Source organism: Meleagris gallopavo, chromosome 1 (genome assembly GCF_905368555.1).
Source record: "Meleagris gallopavo chromosome 1, MGAL_WU_HG_1.1, whole genome shotgun sequence".
In the NCBI taxonomy this organism is placed as follows: Eukaryota; Metazoa; Chordata; class Aves; order Galliformes; family Phasianidae; genus Meleagris; species Meleagris gallopavo.
Window position 1 is genome coordinate 164,534,903 of NC_139404.1, and position 6,271 is coordinate 164,541,173.

The following is a 6,271-nucleotide window of genomic DNA, read 5'->3' on the forward strand; positions in this document are numbered from 1 at the left end:
TCTCCAGGCTGAACAAACCCAGCTCCCTCAGCCCATCTTCGTAGGGGAGGTGCTCCAGTCCTCTGATCATATTAGTGGCCCTCCTCTGGACCCTCTCTAACAGCTCCTTGTCTTTCTTGTATCAAGGGATACAAAGGTTGCAGACCTGGCTGCAGTGACATGGAGATGTCAGTGCAATTAGCAGGGTCACAACCCTGGACTTAAAGAAAGCAGGCTTCAGCCTGTTTACAGGAATCTTAGAGATCTGCTCTACAGGATCCCTTGAGATACAGAACTGAAGAGTCTAGTAGAGCTGTTTGATTCTCAAGGATCACTTCCTAAAGCTCAAGAACAATCCAGCCCAACATACAGAAATCAGGCAAGAGCAGCAGGTGGAAGAAAAATAAAACTAATGCCCAAATGGGAAAGAAGGGGACCTGAGGAAATACAGGTCAGTAAACTTCATTCTGGCCCAGGGAGGGTGGCCAAGCAAATAATTCCTTGAAGACAAGTTGAACATAAGCCAGCAATGCGCCCTTGCAGTAAAGTAGGATGACAGCCTTCTAGGATGCATGAGGGCCAGTGCTGCCAAGGGAGGTGAATCTTCCTGTCTATTCTTCCCTGATGAGATCATATCTCTGAGGTGGGTGTTGAGATCAGTGCTGGACTCCCTAGTACAAAAGAAATATGAACATATTGGAGTGAGTCCAGAAAAAGGCCACAAAGATAATGAAGAAACTGGGACATCTGGTTTAAGGGCTTGGCTTCACAGAGCTGGGAATTTTTAGCTTTGGGAAGGCTCAGAGGGGGAAATCCTAACAATGTACATAATATCTGACAGAGGGAATAAACATGGTATCACTTTGAGCTTGTAGATCAGAGTTGTATACCTGCATATGAGAACATTTATAAACGAGTTTTTTTTCTTTTTTTTTTGGGGGGGGGCGGGGGAGGGAGGGCAGGCAGTGTTTAAATTCATTATTGTTGATGCTGTACTTCTTTTTTTTTTCCATTGCTGCTGCTTGTTCATTGATCTTTTCAAAGCATTGCAGCTTTTTTAGAGCTACCCACACCTATTTCTTACCTTTACCCAGCTAATCACACACAGTAGCAAAAATGAATAACTATCATAACTATCATTCACTTCATTGAACCACTGGATTCCAGGGGGCTACTTTTATGTCTGAGTACTTTTTTGATACAAAAAAAACTTTTGCAGAAACTGAAACAAACAAACAAACAAACAAACAAAAAGAGATTTTCTACAATCTTTCACTTTAGAGATTTGCTTCTTACTTTCTCCTACTCTTAGTTATTTGGCTTCTTTTTATTTCCTACCATTTCAGCTTTTTCCCCAAAATAAACACAGTTTATTCTTTTAGAGATGACTATCTTTTGACAAAGAACATTAACTCATCAGGAGAGACATAGATTTTCTGATCAAGTTGCTATAATATGCAAGAAAGGAGAATAAAGGAGAAAAAAAAAAAGTCAGTATTTTCAGTTTCTGAGTGTGCTATTTGAAAGGTAGTAACATGCTATTCTGCATTACTTCTATGCAAATGAATGAACAAAAAATGATGAGTTGGGGATATTTTCATGGACTTGAAAATAGGTTTTAAGATTACAAGAAATTCAATTCCACTGCAAATATAAAATATTAATCATGTATAGTAATGTTGCATGTTGGATGAAGAAGTAAGAAGGTATTTATTTCTTGCCAAATGGATCATCGTACAACTTCCAATGACTTTTGTGCTGTATCAAGTAAAATTTAGACATCTGCCAAAGATTAATGAAATGCTATATATGGTCAACTCATCTTTGCAGCTAATAGCAGCTGTACTTTATGAAGATATTTGTCATGGTTTCATGATTTTTCATTATCGGTATTCCACATCATAACATCATGCAATGTACTGGGGGTTTGACTGCTGATGCTCAAGTTCCGGGTGCCTGTCCAGCGGAGAAGAGCAGCTACGTTTCCCCAGGGGGCTTTGCGGTCAGCGAGGAGATATAACTCCCGGCAAGGTCACCTGATGCTCTCTTCTCTGCCTGCGCTGCTTCGCTTGCGCTTCTCTGCCTGCGCTTCTCGCCTGCGCTTCTCTGCCTGCGCTTCTCATCTCAGCGTTGTGGTAAGGCCGATCCACTATCAATTTCACATTCTCTCTCCTTATAAAATTCTGTTGATACCATATTTAGTAAATTACTTTGTTTTACCTCAGATTGTTGCCACTGTTTTCAATTATTTCGGGGTCCCTTATTTTCTTTTTTTTTCCCGGGGGCGCGGATCCGCGGATCCCTCCGCCCTTCTAGTCACGGAACCGGGCCGAACCAGCCCGTAAACCGTTGACATTCTTGGTGGAGAATGCGGGCAACAGTTGCTTTTTAGCTTTTTGAACAAATCTCTCTCTCCGCTCTCAGACAGCTTCATTGGGAAAGTTTATCTGTTTCACCAGTACTGTCTGAAAGCGTGACCTTGAAAAGTCCAGGCGGACGGCCAATACTCTAGGATATTTGTAAACTTTGAGCCTTGCTATCTTGTTTCTGTAAAAGAAAAAAAAAAAAGAGAAAAAATGCTTTCTCTACTGAAACTGCCTTTTAAGGGGCTGCATGCCACTGTCTCTTCTTTCTTAATGCTAAAAACATACTGGGCCTTAATTAAGTTCACCACTTTGCTCTATGGAGCAATAGGTATATATAGCCAATTGAAAACATGGATGGAAATAACTATGTGGCATCTGCATATTATGTGGCATACCATTCCAGAGGGAGCTGCTAATTTTACAGGGTTGGGGATTTTTAAGCAGGTTTCCAGCCTCTCCTTTGAATTCTTTATGCGGATTTTCAATGCTCACCTGATCACGTTATTAATCTCCGTGAATGTACTGCTCACCATTTCACTTATTATTAGTATTTATTATATTTTGAGGAAGTCTGCCCCAAAACCAGTAAATACTGAGTGGCAGGGAATGTGGAGAGGCCTGGGTGAGACTTTAGAGAGATGGAAATCTTCGGTGTCATGGAACTTTACTCCAGAACACCTGAAAGACCCTGAAAATTTAAACAGATATTTGAGACAGGAATGTCGTGGCTCAGGAAGATCTGAGGAGGCCCAAATTGTTTGGGGCCTGGCTAATGCTTACCGGGCCTTATTCAATACTATCCTGGAGAGGGAGAGAGTTTGTGAAATTGAAAAGGAGAGTCTCAGGGAAACAGTGCAAAATGAGCGAGAGAGTCTCCTGGTCGAGAGAAACAGCCTCCAATCTGAGAGAGATGCCCTCCGAATTGAGAGAGACTCCCTGCAATCCAAACTCAACAGTCTTCAATCTCAACAAGACACCCTCCAATCTGAGCTAGATACTCTCATAATCGAACGAGACAGGCTCCGAGCTGAACTGGAGGATGAGAGCATTGGAACTGACCAACCTGATCAACTACAGGAAGCACCACAATTGATGTCAGTTGCCCCTGTAAGAGGACGGAAAATGAAACGAATCTCGACTCAGTTAGAAGAGAAGAAAGAAGAGGAGAGAGGTCCAGAGGAGTGGCTCCAAGATCCACAAGAAGCACCCCTAAGTCCAGGGGAGGGGCCCTCAGTAAGACCACGGTCACCGGCGCCAATGAGGGCAACAAGAAGTCCCGAAAGAGTAAGAGGTGAGCAAGATATCGTTACCATTGTTGATCGATCTCTGAAAATGAATGAAATTCGAAGTCTGAGAAAAGACTTTTCACGTCACCCAAATGAGCCTATTGCCACTTGGTTACTTCGATGTTGGGACAATGGGGCCAACAGTGTGTGGCTGGATAGTAGAGAAGCTCGCCAACTGGGTGGCGTTGCTAGGGACTCAGCCATTGACAGAGGTATTAGTACATGCCAGAACCAGGCCTTTACCCTCTGGAAGCGGATGTTGTTAGCTGTAAAAGAAAGATACCCCTTCAAAGATGATCTGATGCCTGAGAAAAAGAAATGGGCTGATATGGAAGAAGGCATCTGTTATTTAAGAGAATATGCTGTGGTGGAAATGCTACATAGCCCCGATTTCATTCCTGACGAGCCAGACCAAGAGCATGATCCCGAGAGAGTCAGGTGTACACCAAACATGTGGCGTACATTCACAAAGACCGCACCAGAAAGGTACGCCAGCACATTTGCAGCAATGTATGGCAGAGGGGAAAGAAGACCCCTTATAAGTGAATTGGTTAATAAACTTCAAGACTTTGAGTTACATTTAAGCCCTCTGCGAGCTTGTGTTTCAGCCATTACAAAGGTAGCTGAAAAGCTGGACAGAATGGAAAACAAACAAGAAGATATAATAGACAAACTATCAACCGTGCCTGAAGCTGATAAATCCATGGAGGTAACGGATACATCAAATGGGGACCAGAATCCCCAAAACAGCCTATTGGAGGGGCTGATCAACTTGATTTCCTCCCAGCCGGTGGCATCTAATGTCTCAGCTATCAAAAGAAGACGTTCTCCTGCTCGAGCAAGTGACAACAGTAAGACCACATCACGTTTTGCCTTGTGGCATTACCTACGTGACCATGGAGAAGATATGAAGGAGTGGCATAAACAACCTACTCCTGTACTTCAAGCACGGGTAAGAGAGTTACAAGACAAATCAACCACCAAGGTGAACTTCTCTAAAAAGGTGATTGCTCCAGTTGCTGCAGACAGTGAAGGTAACAAATAGAGGGGCCCTGCCCCCAGCCAGGGGGGGAAAGGGATAATAGAGTTTATTGGACTGTGTGGATTAGATGGCCTGGCACATCAGAATCACGAAAATATAAGGCCCTGGTGGATACTGGTGCACAGTGCACTCTAATGCCCTCGAGTCACCAAGGGACAAAATCAATTTATATTCATGGGGTGACTGGAGGTTCCCAAGAGCTGACTATGTTGGAGGCCGAAATCAGCCTCACTGGTAAAGACTGGCAAAAACACCCTATTGTGACTGGCCCAGGGGCTCCATGCATACTTGGTATTGATTACCTCAGAAGGGGATATTTTAAGGATCCCAAAGGGTATCGATGGGCCTTTGGAATAGCTGCTGTAGACACAGAAGGTGTTAAGCAGTTGTCTATTTTGCCTGGCCTGTCAGAAGATCCATCTGCCGTGGGGTTGCTACGAGTGAAAGAGCAACAAGTACCGATTGCTACAAAAACGGTGCACAGACGGCAGTACCGCACCAACAGGGATTCCTTGCTCCCCATTCAGAAGCTGATTCACCAACTAGAGAATCAGGGAGTGATTAGCAAGACTCACTCACCTTTTAACAGCCCCATATGGCCAGTGCGTAAAGCCAGTGGAGAATGGAGGCTGACAGTGGACTACCGTGGCCTGAATGAAGTCACACCCCCATTGAGTGCTGCTGTGCCAGATATGTTAGAACTCCAATATGAATTGGAGTCAAAGGCAGCCAAATGGTACGCCACCATTGATATTGCTAACGCCTTTTTCTCCATTCCTTTGACCAAAGAATCTAGGCCACAGTTTGCTTTCACCTGGAGGGGCATTCAGTATACCTGGAATCGTTTGCCCCAGGGGTGGAAACATAGCCCAACCATTTGCCATGGGTTGATCCAAGCTGCACTGGAACAGGGAGGTGCTCCTGAGCACTTACAGTATATTGATGACATCATCGTGTGGGGCAACACAGCAAAGGAAGTTTTTGAGAAAGGAGAGCAAATAATCCAGATCCTTCTGCGTGCTGGTTTCGCTATTAAGCGAAGCAAAGTGAAAGGGCCTGCCCAGGAAATTCAGTTCCTAGGTATAAAGTGGCAAGATGGCCGTCGTCACATCCCAACAGATGTGATCAACAAAATCAGTGCCATGTCTCCACCCACTAATAAGAAAGAGACACAATCGTTCCTGGGTGTAGTGGGTTTTTGGAGAATGCATGTTCCAAACTACAGCCTCATTGTAAGCCCCCTTTATCAGGTGACACGGAAGAAGAATGATTTTATGTGGGGTCCTGAGCAGCAGCAGGCTTTTGAGCAGATTAAACAAGAGATAGCCCGTGCCGTGGCCCTGGGGCCAGTACGGATGGAACAGGATGCGAAGAACATCCTCTACACTGCTGCTGGAGAGAAAGGTCCCACTTGGAGTTTGTGGCAAAGAGCCTCAGGAGAGACCCGAGGCCGACCCCTGGGATTCTGGAGTCGGGCGTACAGAGGGTCTGAAGAGTGCTACACTCCAACTGAGAAGGAGATCTTAGCCGCGTATGAGGGGGTTCGGGCTGCTTCCGAAGTAATCGGTACAGAAACACAGCTCCTTCTGGCACCTCGA